The following is a 9,155-nucleotide window of genomic DNA, read 5'->3' as shown; positions in this document are numbered from 1 at the left end:
TACGAGATAAAAGTGATTCTGAAGGTCTGTTATAACAGAAATGTGATTCTTCTGAAAATATATGCATGGTATTTGTGGCCATCAATACTATCTTTCATAATAACCTCAAATGATAGCATACTTAGGCCAGGAGTAGTATTTACTCAAATCCAAGACTAGATTTGCCATCAAAAAAAGGCGAGGAGATGATATTGCATTCACATACATATTACAACTATGTCTATTAATTGGTTGTGGTGGATTTTCCAGGCTGTGTGGCCGTGGTCTGGTAGATTTTGTTCTTAATGTTTTGCCTGCATCTGTGGGGCATCTTCAGAGGTGTATCACAGAGGGGAGTCTGTTACACACTGTGTCCAGTGAGAAGGGAATGTTTTTAGTGGGGTATATATTGTCCATGTCCCAGGATAGGGAACCAATCAGTAAGTGTTTGGGTGGAATTTGCTATGCAAAGATGTGGTTGATAGTATTGTATTGGGGGTGGGATTTTTCAGTCCAAGTGGTGATTCACATTTGCATTCCCTGCAGCAGCAACAGTCTTAGTGTCTGGGTGGAGTCCATTGTCCATGAACCTAGCATGCCCTTGGCCTTTGATTCTGGTGTTTTTAATTACTGGTAGCCAAGTTCTCAGAGTCTCTTCTTTCTTGTTGAAGTTTTCTTGGTGTTTATGGATTTCAATGGCCTCCCTGTGTAGCCTGACATAGTAACTTTCCGAATCAAATATAGTTTGGTGTGTTTCTGTTAGACTGGATGAAAAAGAAAATATGAGAAATCCTTTTCATCTGGTTTATAAAACTTTAAATTATTTTATACTTCTTTCAGTAACACAAAGGGACAACTACATTGAGGTTCTGGTAAACTGCAAATGTATATACATTTACTTCATCCACCAATTAAAAGGTAGTTGCTTAATATATTGAAATTGTTTAAAATTATTGTTTATTCTTATGCTTGCTTATGGGCTGTACTCTGGACAAAAGGCTATTTTTAGGACAGAACCATAATGATTTCCAATTTGGCAAAGGAGTTTTATCTTCCTATCTCTTCAATCTGAATGCTGAACATATCCTAAAGAAAGCTGGATTAGATTTAGATGAAGGTGGAGTGAAAATTGGGAGGAGGGACATTTGAGATGTACTGATGGTATGAGATATACTGATGATACTACTTTACTGGCAGAAAATAGCAAAGACTTGAAACGACTCCTGGAAAAAATTAATGCAGAAACTGCAGCTGAACATCAATAAGACAAAAGTAACAACTACTGGGAAATTACTCAACTTCAAGGTTGACAAGGAAGAAACTGAAATTGTTCAAGACTTTCTTTGGCTCCATCGTCAACCAAAAAGGAGACTGCAACCAAGAAATTAAAAAGAGATCGAGACTGGTTAAGAGCAAGAAAAGATTCTTTAGTGTAAGGATGTATCACTGACAACCAAGCTCAAGTTACTTCATGCCATAGTATAACCCATATTACTATGTATGGGTGTGAAATGAAGAAATCTTGACAGGAAGAAAGTTGATTCCTTTGAAATGTGGTGTTGGATGAGAATTTTATGGATACCATAGTCTGCCAAAAAGACAAATCCATGGACTGTAGATCAGATGCAGTCTGAATAGTCACTAGAAGCTAAAATGACTAAACTGAGGCTACTGTACTTCGGTCATATTATGAGAAGAATCACTGGAAATGCTAAGAAAAGCTAAAGGAAGCAAGAAAAGACGAACTCCCCGTTGGGAAATATCTGGAGATTTTGTGGGTGGGGCCCAAGGAAGGCAAGGTTTGCCTAGGGGACTTGATCTATATGGATACCTTCAGTGCCATGCCGTAGGAAAATGGCAGCTGGGGCAACACCTTCTCCGTGCTTCCCCCTGTGTCCCCCACCCTCCAATGCACCTCCTGCACCCCACTTACCTTAGCTGGCGGCGGCAGTACCAGCGGCTGCTCCAGCGACAGCAATACCAGTACCAGTGACAGCAGTCCAGTCAGCCTGGAGGGGCGCCCGGCAGCAACCCAGCCAGGCTGCTCCTTCAGCTGACAGAGACTTCACTGGCTGAAAGAGCAGCCTGGCAGGGCTAGGCTAAGGGGCATCTGGTGGGCCGGAGCAGCTGGTCCAGGAGCCTGCCATGGGCCACAGCTCAGCCCCGCTAGGCTACTCCTTCAGTCGGTGGAACCCTCCCCCCCCATCCCGCTGAGCCACTTGCTGCTGAGGTGCAGCCACAGCCCGGCTCCTGACCAAGAGCCAGCCTGTGGCCAAGGCTCACAGCTCAGGCAGGTGCCTGAGGCCGGCTCCTGCTTCCCCAGCCTCCCTGCTGACAGGGAGGCTAGCTTTTGGGCAGGAGCCGGCCTGCTACCACAGCTCAGCAGCAGGTGGCTCAGGCGGGCACCAGAGCTGCAGTTGGCCACCCTGTCAGCAGGGAGGCTGGGGAGTGCAGGAGGCAGCCTGTGGCTGCAGTGCCCACCTGAGTAGAACACAGGGAGCCGCCGGGTGCCGGCCTGTCCCGCAAGGCCCCAGCCAGTGCCGGGCACCCCCCATGTGATCAAATGGTGTGTGCCCAAGGACATGGAATGCCTCCTATCTCCATTAGTGGTATGCCACTGGATACCTTATTTTTGAAAGTAATGAGTAAAGTGTGTGGCCAAAAGAGGCAAAGACTGTTCAATGACAAGGGATGCAGGCCACAAACATAAATGGCTTTAAAGGGGGATTTGGCATATTTGTGGAGGACAGTTATGTTGATGTCAGCTGTCTATGATATCTAAACAGACCTCCATATCCAGAAGCAATAAAACTCTAATTACCACTGCTAGGAAGCAACATCAAGGGGATTCTATGTCCTCTTCGTGGGCTCTCTTGGGAAGTTAGTCAGCCATTTTGTGAAACAGGCTGCTGGACTAGCTAGTCCACATGCCTGATCCAATATGGAACCTTTCATATTCCTTGAAAGTGAATAGTGTGGGTGCCTTCATTTGCTTCATTCAGGAAGGTGCATATGACTGTTTTGTTCCAGAGGACATTTGGTGGATAATAAACTGTTTTGGGCTGTATTTTAAATAATGTATTTAAACTATGTACTGGTTTTAACTTGTTGTTCATGTTGTTTGCATCCTTCCAGCTTCTGCTGTTTTTTTAGGCACCATGAGTTTTTAGTACTAAAGTGGGTTACAATTATTTTAAATAAATAATTTTTAAAAATGTTCTTCTGACACATGCATTTTGCCTGGAATTGTATCCATACTTTGAAAATGCAAAACATTTGCCTTATTTTAGAAAGATCTATTAATCTTGGCATGTTTGCCTGGGATTTTCCTTCTGTTGCAAAGAATGCTACACACTTCCTCTTTTATTACTGTAGTGTGCAAAATTGAGTTGTATGAAACCACAACTGGTAGAGTGTTATCTCTAAAGCCAATTAAGTTTGGAGAACTAAAACCACAACCTTTTTTTCTGATAAACATTGTATCGTAGGACAGTCTTGGAGCATTCTACAAAAAAAAAGTCAGTTGTCTATTGGGATCTAAATTCATTTAAGATTATGTTTCAGTGGTGTGCAGATAAGGTCTGTGGCAAAAAACAGTTGGGATTACTTTGACTGGTGTTTGTTTCATGTAATCATTTTATTGGGTGTTTTTGTTCAAGTAGAACACCAATGACTACCCATTGTTCCAGGTTTATTCCTTTTGTCTACTACAACAATATTTGGCCTGCTGTAATCAACAGCTGAGTCTCTGAAGAAAACAATACATGAAGCTGAACAGATTTATTCAATAAAGTCATTTTTTCCTCCCTCTCAAAAATATAAAAAAGGTAGTATTTAGAATATGTTATCTGTTCCAAAAGCTTACATCATAAGTGAACATGTAGCTGAACAACCTAATTTGGGCTAAGTCAATTTATTCAGAAGTAGTCACCCTCATATAAAATAGCCATAAACACAACACTATCCATACCAACAGATGGGGTACAAAAAGTACCTCCAGAGGACTGTGACCTGTGGTTATAGCTTATTCAGGTCCAGGGTCTGTTGTTGATACTGATGATCTGAGTTATTTGTACTAATAAATTAATATGATTTCTAATGTTTAGGATCCTGTGACAACAGGATAATGCCCAGATCTCAAGCAGAAAAGACCTAATTCCAGTCACAGTTTTTTTAAATTAACCCCCCTCCCAATATGCCAAATGTTTTTCAGGGCACATTCTTCTTCAAAAGAAAAGGGCACACCATGATAACATTTTCGGGGCAGGGGGATGTATGTAGCATTGCATTACACTGAATCCCTGGAAGCTCTATTCCAGAGATTCCTAGAGGGACAGCACATCAGTTCCCGATTTCTCTCAGAAGTAGCTTTTTTTAAAAAAACATTTTTCTACTACTGCCACTCCTAGAAGGATGGGCCACAAGGGTTGCCCATGAAAAATCTCCCTTTAATCCTGATACACCTAAGGATGACCAATCCTGTGTCCTGTTCCAACCAGTCACTCTTCCTCACCAGTTGCAAAAGAAGGGTAGTACCAATGCCAGAAGATAGGTAAATTTATGTATGTATGTATGTATGTATGTATGTATGTATGTATGTATGTATTTATTCTATTTTTAAACCACCCTCCCTCGAAGGGCTCAGGGCGGTGTACAACATAAGACTATACATAACACATAGAGAATAGTATAAACTACGTAATACACATAAAATGATTCAGATTAAAACCTATTCAAAACAGCAACAATAAATACTAAAAGAAATGATATCTGTAACAGATGGCGATAAAAGCCCCACCCCCCACCCCCAACCGAACCCACTGGAGGCCAAGATCGCTTGTAAATCCCTCAGGGCCCTGGTTTCCCTAGGGAGCCTGTTTCACCAGAGCGGGGCCAGGGCCGTTAAAGCCCTGACCCTAGTAGAGGCCAGCTGGATGTGTTTGGGGTGGGGGACCACCAGCAGGTTCTCCTCCAATGATCGGAGGGACCTAGCGGGGCAATATGGAGAGACACGGTCCCTCGAGTATGTAGGTCCAAGGCCACTTAAAGGTCAAAAACAACACCTTGAACATGACCCGGAACTCAATGAGCAGCCAAGGGAGGTGGCACAGGACCAGTGTTATCTGGTCCCGGTTCGACGTCCTGGTGAGGAGTCTGGCTGCCGCATGCTGAAAGAGTTTAAGTTTCCAGATCATATTCAAAGGCAGGCCAGCGTAAAGTGAGTTACAGTTATCAAGCCTAGAGGTGACCGTTGCATGGATGACTGTGGCTAGGTCAGAATGGGGGAGGTATGGAGCCAGTTGCTGTGCCTGCTGCAGATGGTGGAACGCTACTCGGGCAGTCTGGGTAACCTGGGCTTCAAGCCAAGTCCAAGGTTACCCCCAAGCTTCTAACGGACTAGCCAGGGGTAGGGAACCTGCGGCTCTCCAGATGTTCAGGGACTACAATTCCCATCAGCCCCTACCAGCATGGCCAATTGGCCATGCTGACAGAGTCTGATGGGAATTGTAGTTCCTGAATATCTGGAGAGCCGCAGGTTCCCTACCCCTGGACTAGGCTAAGTGCAATACCTCGCCGCCTAGCATTGGCAGGCAAAAGTCCGCTCCCTGCAGCCAGAGGCGTAGCTGGGCCAGAGTGCGCCCGGTGCGCAGTCTGGCTTTTTTGCCCTTCCCCCCATGGTGGTGCCCCCCACTCCCACTCCCACTCTCATTCCCACCCCCACTCCCACTCCCACTTACTTTAGAAAACCGAGCAGGCTAGAGAACAGGCCTTCTTGTTCTGGTGGGAACTACATTTCCCAGGGAATAAAAGAAAGAAAGAAAACAAGCATTTGATAGCGGACCCAGGAGAGAATCCCGCTCCTGGACTGTGTCTGAACTAAAAACGTTTGAAAGATTTATTCTGTTTTGTATTTATTAGGTAGAAACTAGTTTGTATTAGATAAGAATAGGATTTGTAAGTTTCCCTGTACTTGTGTTTGTATGGAACCTCCTTGGCCCAAGGCAGAGAGCCATCTCTGCCTCACCCGGACCCATCCCATTCACGTGTAAAGTTTCTTGATGCACGCGGACAAAGGGAAACCTCTGTCGAGGCGCCTTGACCTGCCTAATCCCATCAGCAGGCAGATAAGGGGAACACGTCATCGCTCTCTGCCTCCTGACCCTGGACACCTGGAGAAAACCTTTGTGTTTCCCCCATCAGTGAACACGTCATCGCCTCGCCCTGCTCTGGCGAGAAACTTGAGAAGGGGATGCCTATCGGACATTGATTGGTTCCTGCATGTTGCAATGTATGATTGGTTGTTTTGAATTTTGTTAATGAATGGTGGTGGGCTGTCTTTGGTTCTCCCGGTCCCCCGACGGGAGAAAGTGTACTTAAGGGGTTGCAAAGCTGCTAGGCGGCAGAGCTGTTGTGCGGAAGGGAGGTGCTGACACCTAGGTCAGCATCTCAATAAATCTCTTTTATTTATCTGAGCCTTGTCGGGTCTTGCTTGGGTTCCTGGGCGCTGCCGAGAGCGGGATACCTCTGAGTAAGGAAAGTGTTATCCTGAGCAGCGCGGTAACACATTGGCAGGAAGAATCTGGGGAAATTTAGGGGGTGCCTGTTGTCAGGGGTGCAATTATTAAGATAACAGCAGCAAAATTTCAGAGTATCTTCGTGAGACCCTACTGATGATACCACCCAGGTTTGGTGAAGTTTGGTTCAGGAGGTCCAAAGTTATGGACCCTCAAATGTGCAGCCCCCATCTCCTATTAGCTCCCATTGGAAACAATGGGGGATGGGGCACTCCCTTTGGGAGTCCATAACTTTGGACTCCCTAAACCAAACCTCACCAAACCTGGGTGATGGTATCAGGAGAGTCTCCCAAAAAATCTCTGAAATTTTGGTGCTGCTAGCCCAAAAACTGTACCCCTTGCAGGCCAAAAACGGAAAAAACACTGAAAATACAAAATCCCCCACAAATGAACCTGCAATTTTGTCGCCCACCACAAGGTGGCGCCCTGGGCAGCTGCCCACTTCGCCCAATGGGAGGAACGCCTCTGGCGGGAACACCTCTATAAGAGTAGGAAGGGTCAGAGACTGAGGAGGAAACTGTTGGCTGGGACTGGAAATTCCCATAGAGCTGTGGAACTATCCCGAACACGAGAGAGAGGCAGCCAGTGAGTCCTCCTCCCTCATTCCTGAGGCCTCAAGGAATAATGGGGAGCTGGAGATTCCAGCCCAGGAGAGGCTAGCCAGGAGGCTAACAGCTAACAGGGGGTGCCACACCTGTTGATTTTCTTACGACTTTACAGATTATTATTCATATAACCATGCTGCCTGTCTTAGTGCCTATAATTTTTTTCTATTGGTTTTATATTTTTCCTTTGTCTTTCTGTTAATTATGTTAATGTATTGTCGAAGGCTTTCACGGCCGGAATCACTGGGGTGCTGTGTGGTTTCCGGGCTGTATGGCTGTGTTCTAGCAGCATTCTCTCCTGACGTTTCGCCTTCATCTGTGGCTGGCATCTTCAGAGGATCTGATAGTTGGAAAGGAAAGAAAGTGGAGTATATATACCTGTGAGTAAAGGTCAATAGGTGAGGGCATCTGAAAAGGAGTGGCGTGGCAAGTGAGTAACAATGAAGTGTAGCATGTGAGTAACAAAAGAGATACAGCAGGTCAATACAGGTGAGAGCATCTGGAATAGGAAGTAGTCTGGCCTTTGTTCCTACTTGTTTGCTCTATAGTCATCCTGGTGTCTGTGTGTGGAGCTGATTAGTCACTGCTCTTCGACTCTGTAGTGTTTTTTCTTCAAAACTGGCAGCCAAATTATGTTCATTTTCATGGTTTCTTCCTTTCTGTTGAAATTGTCCATGTGCTTTTGGATTTCAATGGCTTCTCTGTGTAGTCTGACGTAGTGGTTGTCAGAGTGGTCCAGAATGTCTGTGTTTTCAAATAATAATCTGTGTCCAGGTTGGTTTATTATGTGTTCTGCTATTGCTGATTTTTCTGGCTGAAATAGTCTGCATTGCCTTTTGTGTTCTTTGATTCGTGTCTGAGCGCTGCGTTTGGTGGTTCCTATGTAGACCTGTCTACAGCTACATGGTATGCGGTAGACTTCTGCAGTAGCTAGAGGATCCCTCTTATCCTTTGCCTGGAATGTAGTATTTGTTGAATTTTTTCTTTAGTTGGGTCTGTAGATTGTTTGTAGGTTTACAGGCCCTTCTTTATCAAGTTTCCTTCCTATGAGGTCTAGTGGTTCCCTGATGATGTGGCTGGTAAGAACACTTTCCCTCTAGATGGCTCTTTATCTTTGTTCATGTGGCTTGTTCTTGGTCTTGCAGCTCTTCTGATGTCTGTAGCAGAGTAACCATTAGCCTGTAGAGCCCGGTTTAGGTGGTTCAATTCATCTTGAAGGAGGTGGGGTTCACACATTCTGTTTGTGTGATCTACCAAAGTTTTTATGGTGCTCCTTTTTTGTCCTGGATGATGATTGGAGTTTTTGTGTAGATATCTATCATGTGTGTGTAGGTTTTCTGTATACTTTGTGGCCCAATTGTTGGTTTGGTTTGCGACTGACTAGGAAATCTAGAAATGGCAGTTTTCCTTCATTTTCTTTTTCCATAGTAAATTGGATGTTTGCAGGAGGTTTGGAGATGAAGCCTGGAGAGGGCAGGGTCTGAGGAGGGGGAGGACATCCGCTGGATATTATAGAATCTACCCTTCAAAACTGCCATTTTCTCCAGAGAAATGTATTTCTGTAGTCGGGAGATTAGTCATAATTCCAGGAGATATCTATCCCCCCACCCCAAGATTTGCAACCCTATAGTATTATAGGCAAGCTAAGTCAGATTTTCAAACACGTTATTTGCAAGGATCTCAGCAACGCTGCCCCAACCTTAAACTGAATGCATTCATACAAATAATGCAATAAACATATAGAATAGGATTACTAATCTCCAGGAAGGGACTGTAGATCTCCTGGAATTGCATACTCTCTAGGCCAGTGGTGGCGAACCTTTGGCACTCCAGATGTTATGGACTACAATTCCCATCAGCCCCTGTCAGCATGGCCAATTGGCCAATTGGCAGGGGCTGATGGGAATTGTAGTCCATAACATCTGGAGTGCCAATGGTTCCCCACCACGGCTCTAGGCTAGCCCACAAATTTAATAAAATAAATAAAATAAATACA

General features: G+C 44.8%; 1 long non-coding RNA gene across 1 annotated transcript; it reads right to left on the bottom strand.

The window, feature by feature from the left end:
• Nucleotides 1-359: 359 nt before the first annotated feature.
• LOC125436247 lies at nucleotides 360-4,464 on the bottom strand. Its single transcript, XR_007245026.1, has 3 exons — nucleotides 4,454-4,464; nucleotides 2,907-2,910; nucleotides 360-543 (listed from the first exon to the last, which is right to left on the bottom strand). It is a non-coding gene; the product is annotated as an uncharacterized LOC125436247 (long non-coding RNA).
• Between the last annotated feature and the right edge of the window lie 4,691 nt (nucleotides 4,465-9,155).

The sequence above is a fragment of the Sphaerodactylus townsendi genome, linkage group LG07 (assembly GCF_021028975.2).
Source record: "Sphaerodactylus townsendi isolate TG3544 linkage group LG07, MPM_Stown_v2.3, whole genome shotgun sequence".
Taxonomy (NCBI): Eukaryota; Metazoa; Chordata; class Lepidosauria; order Squamata; family Sphaerodactylidae; genus Sphaerodactylus; species Sphaerodactylus townsendi.
The sequence above is the reverse complement of the archived record's forward strand: the minus strand, read 5'-3'. Positions and strand labels throughout refer to the sequence as shown.